General features: G+C 43.2%; 1 protein-coding gene across 1 annotated transcript in view; it reads right to left on the reverse strand.

Annotated features, from left to right (window-relative positions):
• Window positions 1-21,992, reverse strand: part of Ankfn1 (ankyrin repeat and fibronectin type III domain containing 1) — a 384,629-nt gene that overhangs the window by 333,013 nt on the left and 29,624 nt on the right. The gene's annotated exons all lie outside the window — the stretch shown is intronic.

Below are 21,992 nucleotides of genomic sequence, written 5' to 3' on the forward strand. Positions count from 1 at the left end.
GTGACAGGGATGGAGAGACAGGTGGGTCCTTGGGACTCACTGGATAGCAGCTCCTCTAGTGACTTAGAAAGCTCCATGTAAAAGCAAGACTCCCCACTCCAATCTAAAACAACAACAACAACAACAACAATAAAACAAAACAAAACAAAAAACAAAAAACAAAACCAGGCAAAGACTGAGAAATGAGGTTGAGCTTCGGCCTCCTCATGTGTACATGCACATACATTTGCACAGACTTACATGAACGCTTACATTCACACTGCACACATAGGTACACATATACAAAGCAGACCAGAATTATGTTTCCTCCATGGACTTTGATTTCGTCATCTATGAAATGATCTCAGACTTAGTGAAGTTACAGACTTTTAAGGCCAAAGGAACCCCATGTCAGCATTTTTTCTATCTTCAGTGGTTCAAAACTTGGATTGTGATTATATTTCATTAGAAATTGATTTCTCCATAATTCTGCCATGCTGGTATTATTTTTGAAAGTTGTCCAGTTCTTAGAGAGCCAGTGCGGCCAACTTTTATGGTAGATTCTTTCTGTGCCAATTTTCAGGAAAAAAAAAAAAAACTGTTTAACATCCATGCCTGCTCTCTGTTCTTCAACTAGTGGATACCAGCTGGTCTGGGTCAACCATTAAAGTACTTGTGTAGCAGCATTAGATAACCACTGCAGAACTCATCTTTCCTATACCCTCTACTCCTGTCCCGCTATCCCAGGACCTTCCCAGGGATCCTGGATGATCTACTCATGATCCAGAAGAGTGCAGAAGCCCTCTAGGCCCTGCGCAGCCCCATCACCAACTTTCTTCTGTGATACCCTCTCTCAGTGCTGTGCTAGTTGCTAATGCATTCTCAAATAACTACCATAAATAGTCCCTTTAGTCCCCAGGCCAGGTGAACCAAACTTTAGCATCTTCCTATAAACTTTATCTTCAAAGTACTCCTAAAAGCATTTTTTGCCAACCTCAAAAATTCCCACTGTCCAATCTCTGTAGACTGCCTCTGACTCTGGTGCCCTCTCTCCTGGCATTTTCCCTTTGACTGTGGTCCACTTGGTACACCCCTCCTGGTGGAGTTTGAATGACACACAATACAGTGAGTCCCCTCACAAGAAATACTTGAGCAACACAGCCAAAGAGGATGCCATTCATTTGGATAATGCCATCTTTAAGAGGCTTCTCAGGTATAAAATTATAAGAAAGGAGAGAGTGGCAAACACAGGGTCTTACCCGGCTCATGTCTTCGAGTGAATAATGACTGAGAGCTCCCGCTCTTGAGAGGGGAGATAGTTACTAGATCAGGGGCTGATTATTTGAAGGTTATTCAACTGTAGAGGGTTTTGAAGCAGGTGATTATAGGTGGTGAAACCATGAGAGGAAGAGAGAGGATGTAGCCAGTTTTCCTGTGTCTCAAGCAAACACACAGAGGCTTATATTAATTACAAACTGTTTGGCCCGACAGCTATTGGAGTAATCTCTGTAATTTGCCATTTACCTATGGTCTGGACATTTACTAGGTGTTTCTTGTTGGATGTTGTTCTTGTCGGTTGTAGTTGCATTTTTGTTTATGTTATCACCCTTTATTTCTCCTGGGTAACACTTGAAAATAGTTCTTATTGTATATAGTTTGTATTAGGTTTAGAACCTTCTCATTTAGACAAAAAGGGGAAGTTTAGCAGTATTTGCTCCACCCACAACCTTGGGCTATACAGCTCAAAGGGGGCAGTGCTTCTTGCCTTTGCACATGACCTCTTAAAAGGAAAGGGAGAGGGGTTACATTCTTTTTCTTAGCACGATCAGATACCTGACAGAACAGAGGCTGACTTCAGCTGTTTACTCGTTTTGTATTTGTGAGTGTATTTCCCCAATTTATATCTTCATAAATCCCAATTACCCATTAAATAGACTCACATGGATTGATCATAACAAGAGGAAGAGCAGCTTCAGGGTGACTTTAGGGGAAAAGGAACAGGTAGAACACACCGAGGTGACATTTTTCTTAAAGAAAGCTGGAAGAGATGACAATGTGGCCTGGGAAGGTTGCTGGGCATCTAGATATTAATTGTTTGGGTAACGGCGAATTGGATATTTTAGCTGCATACTGAAGAGATCAAAGAGAGGTTCGAAAAGATCAGCCATAAAATTCGATAGGAGCACATAGAAGGGCTGTGATCCAGGCTTAAAAGTCAGGGGACTGAAAAGGAAATGGGTAAACAGTTCAATAATGGTGACTACGTGGATGGCAACAGAGTGAGTGGAATTGGACAGGAGTTTCAGAAATCAGGATGGAGGGAAAAACTTGAACACAGAGGCCTAGAAACAAAGAGCCCATGGTCAGAGAAAACACATTTGTAAAAGGAAGCTGTTAACCTCGATTCAAAATGTCCTGAATCTGAGGCTATCATTTGAGGGGCCAGAAGACCACAAAAAGCATGAACTGAGCAGTATATTCTAGAAAGTTCTCATTCAGGGTAAATTACTCATTGCATTAGCTGACTGTCTGATATTTTTTTCTCCTTTCTTGTTTATATTCTGGTCCCAGTTTTGTGGCAATGAGCCCAAAGTCACCAGGTGGTAGGGTGTCCTGAGGTCTTAAATGTTGAGTTTATGTGGGAAAGATATATTCCAAGGATACTGAAGATCATCAAAATCATTCTTAAAGAAATCAAGGTCAAGATCAGAAGAGAATGGCAAAGGGCAAACAGAGAGTGGACACATACAAGCAATGGGAACAATGTCTCATCAGAGGCAAAAAAAAAAAAAAAAAAAAAGCAAAATGTAGAGCATGTCAACTCTGGCAGAGTCAGCAGAATGCTGAGAAGGATAAGCAGATGGGAAGGAACTCTCTTTATGGAATGATAATGATGATTGTGATTAGCAGGTGATTAAAGATATGGTAGGGTTATGTGACAGACATGATGGACTTGTGTTGAAGGAATAAGAACCATGCTGGTAATAGAAGAAAGCATGCCTTGAGAATTAAGCTTTAGAACAGGAAGCCCACATAGCTATGCAAAGCTTAGTGGATACAGCAGCTCTGTCAGCAGTGAAAACATGAGAAAGGAGGGGGTGACTAACACAAATTGTTCATCTGATCAGGTGCAATAATGCCTGCTGCCATGTCTGCAGAGCTGCCTGTGTGGCAAGTGAGATGAGACTAACTTCCCATAGGCCATTTCTCAGTGATGTGATAATCCTGAAAGACAAGGGGAGGGAGCCAAAGTTTAAAGTAGCTTGATAATGTGATCTGTGTGTGACAGATACAGGGAATACTTTTCACTAGAGTCCATGTTGAATGCAACACCCAACACTTGCTTCATCTACACACAGAGTGGTGGCAAAAACCCTGAGTTATGACTGAGTGTTGGGTATGCCCTTCCTCCTGTATGTCACTGAATTCATACCACTGCATACAAACGTGTGCTGACTGCTTTCACTAAAGGCTGAACTGTGCTAATTACTGTGCAGTTCTAGACTCTTCTGCCAATCTTTCTAAAACAAGAGATACGCCCTTTCTGACTCCATTCCATGCTTGGCCATTGGTCTGGCTATTCTCCTGGAGACTCTACCACACAGGTGTCTGGAAGGCCACCAGTAACTGCCAAGCCCGTTGGTCCAAAGCTCCTTCACCCTCATTGACCTCTGCTGACAGTTCTCTTCCATGGAGTGTGCTTTTCTTTTGGCTTCAAGAATGTTCTGAGCTTTTGGCTTCCCTCTTACTTGACTATTTCCTTACTGTTCTTTCTACTTTATCTTGCCTGCAAGTTCCTTGGAGGAGGCTAGGCTTAAAGTCTAGAGGGTCATCTCTCATGTCTTCTTAAACTTCTTCTCCCTTTGACAACTATATCCAGGATTCAGGCTATCCACACAGCACCAAAGTACATGCACTGTATAAGATCTCTACTCCGGTCTCCAGATCCAGTTGTTTAGCCATTATCACAAACTCCAGTAACAGACTGACATAAACAATACTGAAATCGTCTCATGCCCCCCTTTTCCCACCTCACCAGACCCACCATGTTCCTTATCTCATGGGATAGTATAACCATTGTCCAGTGGGCTAATCATGTCATCTTTTTGTTTACTTTACCATATGGAGTTAACCAATACAGAATCTTAATTTCATTTCCTAAGTGTCTCCCTATTCAAAAAATAGTAGGTTCATTGAGAACAGAGGGCAAAGCTGTAGCTCATAGCAGAAATGTCTTTATATAAAATCACACGGTGTACCAGGCAGAGACCAAATGGGCAGCAGGCATTTGTGAACTAAACTGATGAATACCCCATGATGTAATCTATGTCTCACCCCTCCAGGCATGTTTCTCCACCCAAAGCTACTATTATTTCTCAGATGGGCTGTCTATTTCAGAAGGGGGAGGGATTAAACTTATGTGAACATATTTAAGACACTCAAATGATGCCTAGAACATTATAAGTTCTCAAAAATGGTGATTGTTGTTGTCATTAACTGGTGGCATAAGCAAGGACACCATCATGAATTTTAAGACATAATTGCATCCATTTTTTTCTTGCATTGTTGGGCATTGATCCATGCTGGACACACTGTCTACCATAGAGATACATGCCCGGCCTGACATCTATTTAATTTTGTGACAGGGATATTTTCATTCAAATCAGACATTATACAAAATAATCAAAGACTATAAACATATGTAGGATATCTGAAATTCATCTGCATTGTTGGTGTGAATATAAAGTAACATGGCTGCTTTTGAAAGACATATGAAATAGAGTTCCAAACAATCCAGCCATTCATCTCCTACATATATATCCAGGAGAAATGAAACTGATTAGCTTCAAAAACATGTACATCAGCCCTTATTGGAGGAGTATGCCTAGTTATTAAGAAGTACATCCTGGGCTGGAGTCTGTTGCTTAGGTAGCTGTGCTGTCTTAGGCAAGGTCACTTCTCTTTAGATCTTGATTCCTTATTAACACAGTGAAACTTTTGTAATCAATTTCTGCTTTGGAGTTCTCATAGCTTGTAACTGGGAAATAGTTAATTTTCTCTCTTTCCATGTGTCTATCTGAACTACTAAATGCCAGTGCACAGAGATTCTGTCTCTCCTTGTGACTCTGGGACCATCTCTTTGACTCTGTAGTCATGGTGACAGTAACTGTTGCCTCTATTCCCATTCTGTCTAATGTCTGTTGCCCCGCCCCCATAGACATGATGCCAGACAGTAGGCATTTCATTACAACAGTTCCACAAGGAAGGCCACATAAGACTTCCTACTTCATGTATGAGTATGCTGAGTCACACAGAGGCTGCACAACTTACACATGGTCCCACAGTCCAAGTCTGCACATGTAGTCAAAGCCTGCACAGCCCAGCTCCATGGGCTGCTTTTTCTATATAAAATGTGACATGTTAAGCAGGGCCCTTTCCATGCTTTCATCTTGTCATCTTTTAAATATTTGACAGTATCCATGGTTGAATCAAAAATACAACTTAGCTCAGTTAATTCTTTGGAGAAAGCAACATAGAATTCCCACCATACAAACAAAGCTATTGAGATGCACAAAGGCTCTTTGACTTTGCCATGGTTCCTAAGGAAATGCTAAATGTGTGTGTGTATATACATACACACACACACACACACACACACACACACACACACACACACACACACATATATATATAATGTTTACGTATCTTATACAATAGAAAAAAACCAAAATAAACCATGGTAAGTATATCATGAAATACTAAGTACATCTATAGTAATAGACATAGAAAAATCTTGAGGAGGTGTTACTGTGTGTATGTATGTGCACGTGTACACATGTTTCTGTGAGTGTGCATCTGTGTGTGTATGCCTCTGCATGCAGAGGCCAGAGGTCGATATTGTCTCTCTACTTTGTTTTTGACATGGGGTCTCATCACTGAAACTAGAGCTCACCAACTGGCTAGAAAGCCAGAGGTCACCCCATCTCTGCCCACCGCATGAGCACTGAGATTATAGGTGCATACTACCATGTCCAGCTTTTTATGGGATTTATACTGAGGACTTCATGCTCCAGCAGCAAACACTTTCCCAACTGAGCCATCTCCCAGTCCCCCAGGACAGATTCTTAAGTAGAAAAAAAATCTAGTTACAAGACAAAACATACACTGCAATTTTATTTACAGGTTGAAAACAATCCAATACCACTATGTGCAATTATTTTACATCTAACTTATCTGTATTCCTATGCATTCTGAGAAAAACACTATCTGCAGGATATATACCAACTAACAGTTACTTCTGAAAAGGATTAGATTTGATTTGGGTATATGGGTTACATAGAGAATTTCAATTTTTATGCCTATTTGTTACACTTGGATATTTTATAGTCACGTATTATTTTAGTAATTAACAAATAAAGATGAGAGAGAGAGAAAGAAAATACCAGAGGCTGAAGAGAATTGATTTTAGTGACAATCTGACTACACTGTCTCATGAATGAGTCAGAAGCAGTAAATCATATTAAAGGAGCAACCACAGCTAACTTTTGTCTCCTCAGCCTGGAAGAAGGCTTTTCCTTTTAGTAAGCAATTCCCCTAGGAATGATCTTACAATGTGTTTTAACCAAAGGATAGACTCTCGAATCATGCAGTGCATAACTCTGTTTTTTTTTTAAAGACTTCTTGTTTTAATAAAATATTCTAGCCTGCATTATAATAGCGGTTGCCTTAAATGTTGGGTTAATTTATATGTCACCATAACTACTTTTTGTCAAGAAAACTTTACACGGATGGATTTGTTTCTTGAGGCAAAGATGATTTCATCTGGAGTTAGTGGCTTGAGAGTGTTCCCACACTCTTGAGTAAAAATACATAACCCAGCCAGCATTCTGTCCACCTGGACCATGGGTTTCTCCCTCAAACTTATCACTTTCTTACTGGCCTCTAAGGGCCATGCTATCAGAGAAGCTATCATCATTCCACCAATGGTTTCAAGTGCTCTTCTGATTTAATGGGATAAACTCAGTCAGGTCTGCTACAGTCAGGTCATCTTTCATCTTTTTCTGAACATATCAAAGGTATAACATATAATTATGTTAGCTAGTACCTAATAACTTTAAGTATCTATTATTGGATTTTTTTGTTTTGCTTTTGGGCAACATTATGCATTTTTATTTAAACTTATAAACAAAAAATAAATAAACAAAAGCAAAAACATGGAGCTATGGGAGGTGGCAATTAAATCACAGCTGTAAAAGAAGTCAGTTAAAATGCCCACTGTTTTGTTTTGTTTTCTGTTTTGCTTACTCCAGTATACATTTGTAGCAGGGATTTCTTTTTCCCTTAGAAATCCAGCCCCCTTTTCCTTCAACAGATCTTTTTCTCCCTATTTATGAGTTTGTCTGGAATATTTACTTTTATGTATGTCAAGCATGGACTCAGTGAAAAGCAATATGACCACACTGAAATGAGAGAAGGAGGCTGTGAGTAGCTACTGAGTGGCAGTTGAATGGATCTGATACCTCTACTCCTGGGAAACACACTGTGAGCAGCTACCTGGGTGTAAACTGGGTTCAGTTCACCAAGGAGAAATTGACTACTCCTCATTTGGTGGTAGAGACAAGAACATATGTGGGATTGGGCAACAAGCCAGGGGGCTAGAGATTTGGATGCACTCCAGGAGAGGGGAAGGAAGAAAATGGATTACCACTCAGATTGAAAAGGCCAGCAGCATGGCTGCTAAAGAGCAGGGTGAGTGGGCCAGAGGAATGAGACCAGGAGCTAAGCCTGAATCCCAAGGAAGCAGAGCAGACTTACCCCAGCAGCTCAGGATGACCAGTCAGTGCGCCCCAGGCCTCCAGTATATCCTCAGAGCTCCAGCCCGAGGCTGCTCAGTCAGTTCTGTTTAGAGTCCTCACCATGGTTCCCTAGCAGGAACTGGAGCTGAGTGCTTTCTCTGCAAACACGGCTGCCAGGGTGGCAGGCCAGGGCGAATCACTGGGTCCCTGTGTGTGCAGGTGGCATACCTTCTGCTAGGAGTGTCCTTAAGGGAGGTGAGGAGCCTGAGATCCTAGGTTGGGATTTTCTGCCCCTCTGCCTTTTGTTTCCCGGGAAATAGGATGGGGCCAGTACTTTGTTGTATGCAGCATGGGAAAGAGACTCAAAGCAGGTATCAGTGGACTCGGAATTAGGATAGGCATTCATTCATCCTGTAATGTGTGTGTGTGTGTGTGTGTGTGTGTGTGTGTGTGTGTGTGTATGTGGTGCATGTGAATGGAGGCCAGAGGACAACTGTGGTTGTCATTCCTCAGGTGCTCTCAAGCTTTCTTTTCTAGACATTGTTTTTCACTGGCTTGGAATTTGCCAAACAGGCTAAGCTGGATGGCTAGCAATCCCCAGGGATCTGCTTATCTCTGTCTTCTGGTCCCTACCCCAGTGCTGGAATTACAAGCATATGCCATGTACTAGCTAGTTTTACATCAGTGTGGCACAAAGCCAGAGTCATTTGGGAAGAGGGACCCTTGATTGAGAAAATACCTCCAAAAGATTGGTCTGTAGGCGAGTCTATAGTACATTTTCTTGATTAGTGATTGATGGGGAGCAGAGAGGGTACAGCTCGCTGGTGACAGTGTCACCCTTGATCAGGTGGCCCTCCTAGATCAGGAGTTCTATAAGAAAGCAAGCTGAGCAAGCCATGAGGTACAAACCTACCAGCAGTGTTCCTCCATGGTCTCTGTTTCAGTTTCTGCCTCTGGGTTCCTGCCCTGTTTGAGTTCCTGCCCTGACTTCCCTCAGGATGGCTTGTTACCTGGTAGTGTGAGATAAAATACTCCCCACCCCAAATTGTGTTTGGTCATGGTGTTTTATCACAGCAATAGAAAGCCTAAAAGATGCTGTCACAGGTGCTATTTAAAATGTAGGTTCTGGGGATTGAGCGCTGGCCTTTGTACTTGTAAGGCAAGCACTTTATTGACCAAGCTCTCTCTCCAGCCTAACTTGCATTCACTGAGTGTCAATTATATATCATGTATGACTCCCTTGGATCCTAAGGTGAGCAAAAGAAATTCATGACTGCATTCTCAACCCAGTAGAGAAGAAAGCATCCATAAAAAAAAAAAATTCCTGTGAGTCAATGGGTATCACAAATCGTGATACATGACTTAGGAAAAATCTCCACTTAGTAGTGTAAGCGTGTGGCAGTATGAGGGTGGAGGGAGAAGACGCAATCTGAGAAGTCAGAAATGCTTTCTGGAAACGGAATCAAATCGAAAAATGCACTTGAAAAATGAGAAAGAAACATGTCAGGGAGGAAGAATATGGCATATACAAAGATTCCTGGTCAAGGAAGATGGTGCATATGCAATGTACAAAGATAAAGTCCCCATTGATCATAACATGAGAGGAAGAGGAAGGCTCAGCGAGGATGGAACATCAGCCACCAGGTGGGCTCTCTTTTGTGCATGTTAAATAACAGGAAACAAATTGGCCAACAGTGTTGTTGTCATGTGACTTCTCCTGGGGAGAGATTTTGATTCCCCACAAATAAAGCACTGTCAGATTAAAGGAATGGATGCATGTCTAGGTTGGCCAACCAATGAGTTATTAATGCTACTCGCGGAAGCCTGGATAAAAGGGTTATGTACAGGAGCACTGGTAATATAAAGGCACCTGTGGCACCTAAACATTCTATCCCGGCATACATGATGACTGAAGAAAGTTGACTCACTAGAGTCCTCACCCCAGTCACCTTTCTACCTCCTCTATATTCTAGTACATCACCCCCACCAACTAGGTGCTGCTAGAGCAGGATTGCCCACAGCTTGGAGTGGGCAGGCAGAAGCTAGTGGTAGCTAGAACGCAACTCTTTGCCTTCCGCATTCTACCAGGGATGCTGATAGGACCTATCTTAGGAGGACCATACATTGTAATCACCAGGGCTACTCTGCTTTCAAGATAGCAATGGCCATTCCATGCCTGGAGGGTACCCAGGCAGTTGTTACAAAGGACACTGCTGAACTAAAACTTCACAGACTAATCAAATGCTACCAACTTTAGGCAAGAAATGTGGCACCATTGAGATGGGAATTCTGTCCTGCCATTTTGATCCCCAACTCTTCATCTTCCCTAAGGGAGACCAGATGGTTGGTCCTGCATTGTACTCTGATATCAACAGTCCCCCAAATGGTGGCTTCTGCTTATTTGATAGAGACTGTGGTAAACATTGCACATGCATCCTTTCATTTCAAATTGTTGTTTAATAGGTCTGATGACACATATTTCAGATCTCTCTTTATGTTTAGTGATAAAATTGTAGGCCCTATCTCTGCAAGGCTAGGTATGGGCACATGGCTGGCTCTCTCAATCCACAATAAGGAAAAGTGGGCTTGGCATGTTTGTGTAAGAGGATTTCATTGGCCAATGTACGTAAGTTCAGCCTTCCTTCTCTTCAGCTGTGCTGATCACATGTGTATGTCTAAAATCAGTGATTTTAAGCAGAGGTGGCTTTGGCATCCTGGAAAACATGGAGAGCATACAGATAACTTTGGTTTTTACAATGTAGGAAGGGACATTGCTGACCAGTACTGAGCAGGAATGAGAGGTTCTACCTACTGTCCTACAATGTACAACAACTTCTTTAACAAGGAACCATCTGGGTCAAAAGTTATCAAGTAGAACACATCTGGTGTAAATGGAGCCTCTATCAAACCACAGCTCTGAGAGACCACAACATAGAATTGTCTCTGCTATCTTACTTATTTTTTTTTTTTGAGCTGAGGATCGAACCCAGGGCCTTGCACTTGCTAGGCAAGTGCTCTACTGCTGAGCTAAATCCCCAACCCCTGCTGTCTTGTTCTGAATGTGAACTTCAGCAAAAGGCAAACTTCTGCTATGAAATGCCAAGATGCTTGTTACTGCAGCATAACCTCATCCGTCCTGACTAATATAGGGGTAGAGCAAAGATTACCCTCATTTTCCAAGTCAGAATCTAGAACTCAAAGATGCCAAGAAGGTTCACCATGTCTACACAGTTAGGCAGAGCTGGGATATTTATTCAGACCACCTAGACCCTAAACCCTGTTTATGAACCACATGTAAGTAATTAAGGGTCCTGCCCATAGACCTGGGTGAGAATGAGCTTTCTCAGAAGCTTCTGAACCTGTCACAAGGGTCACCTATAACATTATTCTTACCTACCTAACAGTTGATCACTGGGAGAGTTCAAAAAGAAGTTGAGAAACAGGTTTGGCTTATGAAGCAAGATTAAAATCTCAACCTTGTGAAATTTTGCCTTGTCCCCCATATTTCCATGTATACACATACACTTTCCCCTAGTCCTAATTCTACTGACTTGGAGACATGACATCATCTCCAGCAAAACTAGGGTGATTAGACATTGTGAATTTACCAGGACTCTTTCAGAGTTTGGTTTCGAATATCAGTTCCACTCAGGAGTACCTATGTACTGTGGACCAAGTCACTTAACCCCTCCATTAGTCATTTGCAAAGTTAGATGGAGTTGTGACAACATTTTCAGAGGGTTTTCAGGGGGATTCTGATGACATAATATTGCAGTGGTTGGTACACAATGAGCGTGTTACAAAGAATTATTAATCAGGCTTTTGGAGAGAGGATAGAGTGAGGAAAGAATGCTTGGGGAAAAGAAGGCTCAGTGTCCTAAGTCTGTCATCATAATGCTATGACAGTCAGTGTATTATTTGAGGCTAGGTGAATGGGGGAGTTCAGAGAAAGACATTAAAAAGGAAATACTATTTAGGCTCTGTCTTAGGGAAAGTTACCAGGTGGACACAAGGGTGGGGCAAGGTGTGAGCTTCCAAAAGAAATGTAATGTGGGCACAGTGCAAGGACATGTTTGGCTGATGTGGAGCAATTACTTTGGGGCGATGAGCTCAGATAGATGATAAGGAAAAAAAAAAAAAAAAAAAAAAAAACACTAGTCAGCTCTTTGGAAAGGTTAATGGAGAATTCTGACTGCAGTTTAGGCATGTCCTGACAAACTGCTTCAACACAGAGCCTTAATAGTGAGAAAACAGAACTGAGAAGAGAGGCTGCGGAAATGATAGCAAGTAAGAAAGACTCATCCAGGGTTTCCTGAGGTCTTACCTAACAAGACCCGCCTTGGAAAACTCACTGTTGCAATGAGACCTGAAAACCAGTGAGACTCTAGCAGTGTTAGGTGTCTGAAAACCTGAAAGGCGTCTGTGGGCTCAGGGGGCATGGAGAGAGCTATTCTGACATTTGGACCCACCAAGCTAGAGGGCAGGATTTCTAGTCTCTATTTACCTCATAAGTTTTTGGGCATCCTGAGTTCTTATTAGATTGGGAGCAATCATACCAGCTGCACCCCCCCTCCAGGTTCTGCTACCCCAGCCCAGTCAACTTGCTGGCTCCAGGGTCTTTTCAAAGTAGAGCTACTACTCTCTGTCAAGGTCTCCAAAGTGAGAGGAAACCAACATCTCCCAAATGTCACCCAGCAACCCAGGTACTTGATCCCTGACAGTAAAGACATGGAGAACATTGGTCCCTGGATTTCATTTTAGTTATTTGCTTTGGTGGACGCCCAGAGGCTTATGTGAAGCCAAAGATTCATCTGATGATGTTGCTGTGGGTACAGCCAGAGAGGAGAGTGGTACTTCAGCTAATCTCTCTTCAGTGGGTTCCTGGAACGATGTTCCCTGGTTCTATCTCCCAAGTAGTTCTCAATAACAATCCTCATTGAGCTTAATTCTAATGGCATTTTAGATGTTCCCGTGTCCCCCTCTCAAGTCTCCCTATTAAACCCTAGGGAGAGGTATTTACAGGGGCTCCTGATTGAACCCTAGGGGGAGGAGTTCCCAGGGAGATGAGAGTTTTGAGGAAAAGCCATGTGTTAGCATCCCCAAATGAGAAGATGACGACATCAGGATGTAAAAACAGGAAGACTTGCCAAAGTCTTCTTTGATTCAAATTTCTCTGATCCAAATTATTACCATTCTGGGATGAGAAATTTGAGGTTCAGAATGTCCAGGTAAGCTGCTAGAAGAAAAGGAGACCAGGAAATCCTTCGGTGTGAAAACTACCTGGCAGTTAACTACTCAACCTACCATGCCTCAGGTTTGGAGCCAAAGGGGATCCTGAAGACCATCTGGTTCTGGAGTCTGTTTTTATGAGGGCCAGTGTTTGTTCCTTTGGCACGCGCACATCACATTGGTGGTATTGCAGCTCACGCCCCTGCTTTCACAGAGCTGGTCTCACTCCGTGTCACCCTAGTAACCACTCTGAGAAGGGTAGAGCTGGCCTCCCTGGCCGCCATTTGTAAAGTAAAAAAAAAAAGTGGGGGGTTGGTGTGTGTGGCAGAGCTGCTTGTCACTTAGGCTTGGGAGTAATGCCTGGTTGGGATTCCTGCTGTGTGATCGTGGGCAAGATGACAGAGACCATCTGTAAAATGGGGGAAAATATCAACTTCTTTGCAGCGTTTTACTGGTGGTTAAATATGACAGTATAAAGTTGTGACCTCCCAGTCAGACACAAGATAATAACCTTTTATTATCACCTTCTCAGCCTTGGCACGCTTGATGGTTTGAGCCCCAACTTTCTTGGTTGTAGAGATGGTCACGTGTACTGTAGGATATTTAGCAGCATCCTTAAGGCTTGGAGGCTGTTGTCACAACAGGCTGTGGCAATCAGACGGATATATATTCCTAATTCCCAAATGTCTCGTGCTGCTCTAACTTGACATCATTGTAACACCATATTAAAAATGCCCCCATTTCCATGATTCCCAGGGGACCAAGAAATTCTCAGTAGGAGAAAACATTTCTTCTTTCATCCTTAGACCCTGGCCCATCATCTGGCTGAATGAAGCAAAACTTTCTAAACACCTCTTCAGTGAGTGAATTTGGAATGCCGCTGTCTGGTAACCCTTCATTTTTGACTGAGTAGGTGACTCAGACCCATTGTGGGGAAATTTATGGCCCCCTCCTGCTCTTCTGCCATCCCCCCTCCTTCCTGCAAGCATTAATTGCAACTTAATAAAACAGCAACATGGGTTGCCAGGAGCAGGGTAGATCAGAGGGCTCTGCCAAGGGCTACAAGGACAGGACAATGACTGTCTGTTCTTTGTCTCTTACTTGTCATAGGATTCTCCAGTACTGTCAAGGACACTGGGAGCAGGGGGCTCACAGTTTGAGCACCTCCAGCCAGGAGCCTGCACTCTGATACTTGCAAAGGAATTCATTTCTTGTGTATGTGTGTGTGTTGGTGGTGGTGGTGTATCTGTGTGTAGTGTGTGCATATGTACATGCAGCTGTGCAGCACGTGTGGAGGCTAGAGGAGGACACTACGTGTCTGCTTCTCTTGCTCTCTGTCTTAGTTTTTAAGGAAGAGTCTTTCACTGAACCTGAAGCACCCACATACAGTGGCTCAGAAGACCCATTAACTCAAGCCCCAGCAATTTGATGCTCTCTTTTGGCCTCCATGGGCAGTCATAAATGTGGGTGCTCATGCACTTGAACACACATGCATATGCACGTGCATGCACACACACACCATGTATACATAAATAAATACAAATCTTTAAAAAAAAATAACCATTAAATACCAAACAAAAAGTGAGCCCTCAGTTCACAAGAAAGTTGAGGGTGGTCACAGGATCACCAGGAGCAAGTTCTACCAAAGACAGACAGATAAATGTATGTATGTATGTATGTATGTATGTATGTATGTATGTATGTATGTATCTATCTATCTATCTATCTATCTATCTATCTATCTAGACATCTATCTAGATATCTATCTGTCTGTCTGTCTATCTATGTTATTTATTTATTTATTTTTTTGGTTTTTTGAGACAGGGTTTCTCTGTGTAGCTTTGCGCCTTTCCTGGAACTCACTTTGTAGACCAGGCTGGCCTCGAACTCACAGAGATCTGCCTGCCTCTGCCTTCTGAGTGCTGGGATTAAAGGCGTGCGCCACCACCGCCTGGCTTCTTCTTTTTTTTTTAAAGATTTATTTATTATGTATACAGTATTCTGCCTGCATGTGTCCCTGCAGGCCAGAAGGAGGCACCAGATCTCATTACAAGTGGTTGTGAGCCACCATGTGGTTGCTGGGAATTGAACTCAGGACCTCTGGAAGAGCAGTCAGTGCTCTTAACCACTGAGCCGTCTCTCCAGCCCTATTTTTTTTTTTTTAAGACAGGGTAGCCTTGGCTGTCCTGGAAATCACTTTGTAGACCAGGCTGGCCTTGAACTCACAGAGATCTGCCTGCCTCTGACTCCTGAGTGCTGGAATAAAAGGCGTATGCCACCACCGCCTGGCCTACAATTTTTTTTCTTTTAAGATGGTTCCTAAGATGTGGATCTTTTCTTTTTTCTGTGCTAGTAATAATGTAACTGTGAAGAGGCCTTAATGGTCTGGGATAGGTGGGGAGGGGCAGTAGAGGTCTCCCCCGTAAGGCATACGTCACGTGGCCTCGGGGATCTGATGGGGACAATGTCTGAACTCCACTTCTTTGTTCTTCAGGTTCAGCAGAAAGGATGGCACAGAACCAGGTTGTCAGAAACCCTCTATGGATCCTAGCTCTTTGACCCACTTCTTGTGACCTTGCTCAAACTAAAACCCCTCTGTGGACTTCAATGCTCTCATCTTCCAAGTGAGGTGCTCAGACCGAAGTATGGTTCACACATTCACCCGTTGTGTATGGAAGAAAAAGAGGATTTGTGACTGCTTGGCCTGTCAAAAACAGCTCACCTAGTTCCTCTGCCAAAACTTCCTTTCCAACCATCTCTTGTTCCTCCTTTGTGTTCTGATAAAGTCCCACATATCCTTGAAGGCCCTACTCAGACATCACTCTCTCCCCATGAACTGCCCTGTAGATCCAGGTGGAGTCAATCACCGCATCTCAACTCTGTTCAGTCTTCCACTCATGCTTCTTGGTTTCTTTTAAGCATGTGGTTTATGTGTCCGTCTCCTCCCAGACTGAGAGCTCCTAGGAGCTGATTTTATTTCCATGTTATCTGTCTGTAATACAGGGTTTGGGACATAGCAGATGCTCGATTAAGCCGGTTGAATTGCATCAAATTCTCTTTTCAGCAGAGAAAGATTCCTCTTGCTAGGGAAAATCAAGGGGGAAAAACCCACATTTGATCTCACAGAGGACCTTGGTGCCTTCATAGTACCTAGGAAGATTCCTGTGGTCCATCCCTCAGGCAGCCTCTAGGCCTCTACTATGTATGCTCCTACCAATGCCTGCTGTCTTCTGGAAGTCAATCCTGCCCTAGTTTATAGACAGCTATTGTCTTATTATGTCTACAAGTGGCAGAGAGAGCTCCCCCATTCCCTCTTTTGACCCTCATGACCTAATCTAAGTACCTCTCAAAGGCTGGGCATCTTAGTGCTAGCCCATGGGAGTTAGGATTTCAATATCTGAATGTGCGGGAGGGTGGTGGAGGATGCACATATTTAGTCTCTAACAATGGTATGGAACCCTCTCTGAAAAGTTCTGTCTTCTTAACCCAGGAAGACCCAGCTAGGATATCAGGCACAGCTAGCCAGAGGAGGACGGGTTGGCCAAACCAAGGTTTGGGGGTTGGCTATGATAGATTATTTCTTTGAGATGAGGTAGACTGTACAGACCTAAGGCTTGGGGTAGAAATTTGAGCTTGGAGAATAAAAGCAACACCTGAAGGCTACTGTTACCTCATTGCCTTCTTGGATCTCCTGACTCACTAGGTGGTTGCAAACATAAAATCAAGAGCTATCATCACAGAAACAGTTTACTATTAACATGTCATAAGGTAAGTACGTTGTCCACTAGATATGTGTCTGTGTAACATAGACTATTGCACTTAAGTGTCACCACACTCTGCATTTGGCACAGGTCATACAATGGCCTGTCCACAACCTGAGGGGGAAGCACTGTCTCCAGACATATCAGGGCTTCATAGATGATGGTCTAAGGACCCAGTATGGACTCTTTGCGTGCCCTTACTTTTTATACTTGACTGGGTTGTATCTTCTTTTTGACATTGTCCACAGATAAGACCGCGGCAGAGCTCAGAAGGCACATGGAGCACACACAACTTTGGGGGCCTGGGTCTGCCCTCACTACTATTGTGCTATGGAAAGGCCGTTGAGTGTTGGTGAGACCAGTTTCCTCAGTCACCCACGCATGAGGGACTTCCTGTGTTCTAATTTGTTCCAGGCTTTCTGTGTCTGTCACTTTTTATTGCTAGAATTTCATCTCTTTTTGATCTTGCCATAGCCACCAAACCAGCTCCCTCTTCTGCTTCTGATTTCCACATGCCCAAGAAAGATGACCAAGTCACTCTCCACTTAATGCCTTTCCATGGTGCTGTCCATAGGCTATCGTCCAAATATCTCAGCATAATGAGATTCCTCATGGCTTCCCCTATCTTCTCACTACACAGTGTTCTAGTAGTCCTAATTTCTAAAATGAAAATCTAGAAATCAGCTATTTATCAGCTATCTGCATCCTCTCAGATGGACAGATGAGGCCCCTCAATCATGATTCTTACCCAGGAGCCTCCTTTTCCGTGGATTCTACCTGAAGAATTTCCATCCCTCTCATAAGGTTAAACTAATGGCTTCTCTAAGAGACCAAAATCTTTCAGATAAATGAGAAGTGGGTTTAACCCTTTCCATCCGTAGAGTCCCTAACCATGTGACACAGCACAGAAGCCACATTCAAACACCCCAGGAGCAGCCTGGACAACTATGAATCAGACTGGTAGAGTGAGAGGTGGGGAAAGATGGCAGGCACGGAACCTCCACCATTATCCCCTGTCCCCAACATAAACAAGTTACTATCTATTCACTCCAGATTTAAAAACCATGTTCAACAATACATCAGTGAAGGAAGAAAGCCAGAAAATTAAGCCCTTAAGTAACTCGTGATCCAATCCATCACTTGCTCTCCATGTTCCTTAAGTGAAAGTCTCAGTTGTGTCCTGTTTGAGTAACAAGCCTCAGCATTTACATCAGAGCCATTTTCTTGCCACTTAATCCACAACTCATAAAGGCTCCTGGGGTAGAAAATTGGTGCACAGAAAAATAGCATGTCACTTTTGAGTTGTGACAAGGTAAGAGTATCCAACCATTATTGTACCCATTCCAAACCTGCTGGGCAAATTGCAAAATGGTTAAGAACAGCTTAGCAGGTGTGGACACGTGGGTGAGCAGCAGCCCTTGTTCCTTTTAAGCCCATGGGCAATGGACTAAGTGCTCTTTGGAGTAGATGTAACCAGAAATATGTTTTCTCCTATCTCCCCCCCCATCACCCAATATCTCTCCCTTCCCTCCCATTCCTTCCTCTTTTCTCTGTTTCTGTCTCTGTCTCTCTCTGTCTCTGTCTGTCTGTCTGTCTGTCTGTCTCTCTCTCTCTCTCTCTCTCTCTCTCTCTCTCACACACACACACACACACACACACACACACACACACACACACACACCCCTCCCTCTAGGGATTTGCTCAGGGAAGCAGAATAAATATACTGCTACTTTTATGATAATAGAAATGAGGGTAAGGTTGGGAATTTGCAATGAGGTGTTAAAATACAAATTGTGATTTCAAAGCTTCTGGGCTTCTTTATGCAGGTAAAGGTAAAGGCTTTCATTCATTTACTCAATAAATATTTAGAAAGCTTTCCCTTTGAGCCAGGTACATTTTTAGGCTCTGGGTACACATTAGTTAATAAGTCAAGGTGCATGCTGGTATGGAACTTGCATTTTAGAATAGGAGACTGGCATAAAAGAATGAACTCATGAGTAGATTGCACATCAGAAGTGGAGAGAAATCTGGGAAGAATAAAGCTGTGTGATGTAGTGGGGATAAGGGTGTGTGTGTGTGTGTGTGTGTGTGTGTGTGTGTGTGTGTGTGTATACTATGTTATGTGGTGGTTGGAGGACATCACTCTGTGATGAAATCTGTTGGAATATAAACCTACAATCTGGGTGGCTTAAACCAGGGAGAAACAAAAAAAGTTGGAGGCATAGCTTAGCGTTCTGGTGACAGCCTTGCTAACTGGTGAGTCACAGGTACATGTGAAAGACCTGCAGTCTCAAGAAAACAAAACATCAAAACAAATAGGTGAACAGCTCTTAAAGAATGACATCTGAGGTTAACAAATGCACATACACTCCCATGCATACACTATTATTGTCCAAGATTGTCCAGATAATGAAGAGCAGCTTAGTGATTTGTGCTAGGTCATAAATCCCAAGGAGCCTACATTCTTCCTTTGATACTAGCAGGAGTCATGGAGCCTGGTTAGTAAACACTGGCCTGAGGACATCTCACTTCTTGGAGTGCCTGCTGAATTCCCTGTCTGACATTGCAGAGTCGGTGTCTTGGACCTCCATGTCTGTATGCACACATGTGGCTCAACCATCTCCAGATGCCTGCTCAACCCAGCACCCTCACCAGCTTTCAGCATGGACTCTGCACACCTGAAGTTCAGGCCACAGGTGGTCCAGTTGTAAAGCCTGGCCTCTTCTCTCTCACCTTGCCAGTTCCCTGGTATACCCTCTTAAAAGGTGTGTATTGATCTGGGAATGGACTCAGTTGCTAGAGTACTTGTCTAACAGACCCAAAGCACTGGGGTCAATCCCCAGTACTGTATACATCCAGGCATGACAGGTCACTACTGTAATGCCAGCACTCAGGAGGTGGAGGGAGGTACATCAGGAGTTCACAGTTATCTTTGACTATATAGAGAATCTGAGGTCACCTTGGGACACAGGAGACACTGTCACAAATAAACAAAACAATTGTATAACAGTCAGCTGGATGGTTTGTCCTTGAACTTAGACAAAGATCAGTGAACCAAAGGGTTGAAAATGGTGGTACTGATCTTCAATGATCTATTTCTCCAAGTTAGCAACATTTTATATTAATTCCAAGCACATAAGTGTTGTAGATACCCCTGCATTTAGCATCTACATTCTTCCATTTGTGCAGTCCACATGTGGAGTTCTCTAAAGAGTCTCAAGTTCTCAATAAGCTTGTAATACTGCCAGCCATTGTTGAAAGTCTGTGGACCATGTCTGCAGAGCATAGAGCATCCTTTTGCCCTTGGTGCTATTTAGACCTTTTCAAAATTCACGGGTGTTAATTTTATCAAGAACATTTAGACCCACCCTAAGGCCTGCATTTTAACCTAGTTATCTCCATGAAGACCTTATTTCCAAATAAAGTCACATCCTGAGCTACTGAAGGATAGGACTTCTCCTACCGTTTTGGGAGGAAATGCTTTAACTCCTGACAAGCAGAATGCTAAAAATGTCATCCATTACATAGAAGTAGGTTATTAATAAGAACCATAGCACAGTTTGATACATATTAAAAGATTAAAGACTACATGAATTCTACAATGAATATGGTCATTCCCATGAGGGTAAGGACAATCCTTGTGGAAGTATCTTATGAAATGGGGAAGGAGGGTGACCTTACCTCAGAAGGAAAGTCCTTGCACACTTCAGTTGGACAAGGCCATGAAAAGGCCAGAGGAGTTGTTGGCTGAGGGTTTTGTGCATTCCTGCATGGCAGGCTTGATTATTATGAGTTTTGTTTGTTTGTTTTTTGTTTTTGTTTTTTTTCTTGCATTCCTAGCTTTTCATATTTGTAAGACTCATGTCACACCCAAATCATTCCTTGTATAGCTCAATGATGTGGGGCAGCAAACATGAGAACAATCAACATTGTGCCAAAAGGGACTTTAACCTTCTCAAGGCTGCATAGCCACTTCGGGGAAGCTGGCATTCAAGCTCAAGCTGACTGACCCCAAGGCTCAAATGTCCAGGCGCTAAGATTTGTGCTGTAAGCTAATTAAGAAAAACATGGAAATGAGCAGACTTATCATATGATGAGACAGGGCCTAGTGTGATCACACTACCGTGCAAGGCAGCATCCTAAGATGAACTCTCCCCTCCCACCTCCCACCACTAAGATTTCCACCAGGACTCTTGAGCAGGTTTCCATATCATGTCCAAGGCAATGTTTTGTCACCTAGCAAAAAGAGCTTGGCGGATGTGACAAAGGTGATTAATTGGTTGGGTCTGAGTTAATCAAAAGAGATGTTAATCAGATGAGCCTAATATAATCAGGAAGACAGCAGCTACACTTCTGTCTAGAGACAGAGCACCTCACAGCATGAGGTAACTCCAAGCACTTTGCAGGCTTTGAAGATGGAAATCTGAGGATGGTAGCCTCTAAGACTAAATAGATCTCCTTCACTCATCCACCAACCTTCAGACAGCAAAGCAACAGACTTCCATTCCCACAGCCACAAGGCCCCAAATTCTGCCATTCCCCCAAATAAGCAGAAGCAGGTTCTTCATCAGATCTTCCAGGCAAGATACCATCTGACCCAGACCTTGGCTTTGGCCATAGGAGACTCTACATAGAGAACCTAGAGCCAAGCCAACTTTGACCTACAGGACTCCATGCTTGTAAACAAGTATTGCTGAATTCACAACAGTTTGCCACAGCTTTAAAACCAAACATGGCTCCTCACTCCTAGGTCCTATACTATGAGGCAGAAAAGCAAATGGAGAAGGAGAGCAAAAAAAAATCCCTTATTGGCTCCTTTGGGCAGATAAGTCTCTCTGCAGCACAGACCATTTCTAATTTGCAAGGACCCTTTTCTCTTAGGAAGGCTGGGGGTGCTTGAAAAGAAAGGGTGCAGTGGACTGGACAGATGGCTTGATCTGTAAAGGGCTAGCTGTGCAAGCATGAGGACGTGAGTTCAATTCCCCAGCACCCACATAAAAGTCAGGCACAAAGGCATACATACTCCTGTAATCCCAGCACTGAGAAAACAGAGAGGCAGATCCCAGGCTCACTGACTAGCCCATCTAGCTGAGTCAGCAAGCTCCAGGCCTCAAGAGAGAGCAATGGAAAAAACACCTGACATCAACCTCTAGCCACTACACGCACACACATTTACACATATCCACAGACATGCACACACACACACACACTTGTGCAAGTCTGTGAA

The sequence above is a fragment of the Onychomys torridus genome, chromosome 8 (genome assembly GCF_903995425.1).
Source record: "Onychomys torridus chromosome 8, mOncTor1.1, whole genome shotgun sequence".
Classification (NCBI taxonomy): domain Eukaryota; kingdom Metazoa; phylum Chordata; class Mammalia; order Rodentia; family Cricetidae; genus Onychomys; species Onychomys torridus.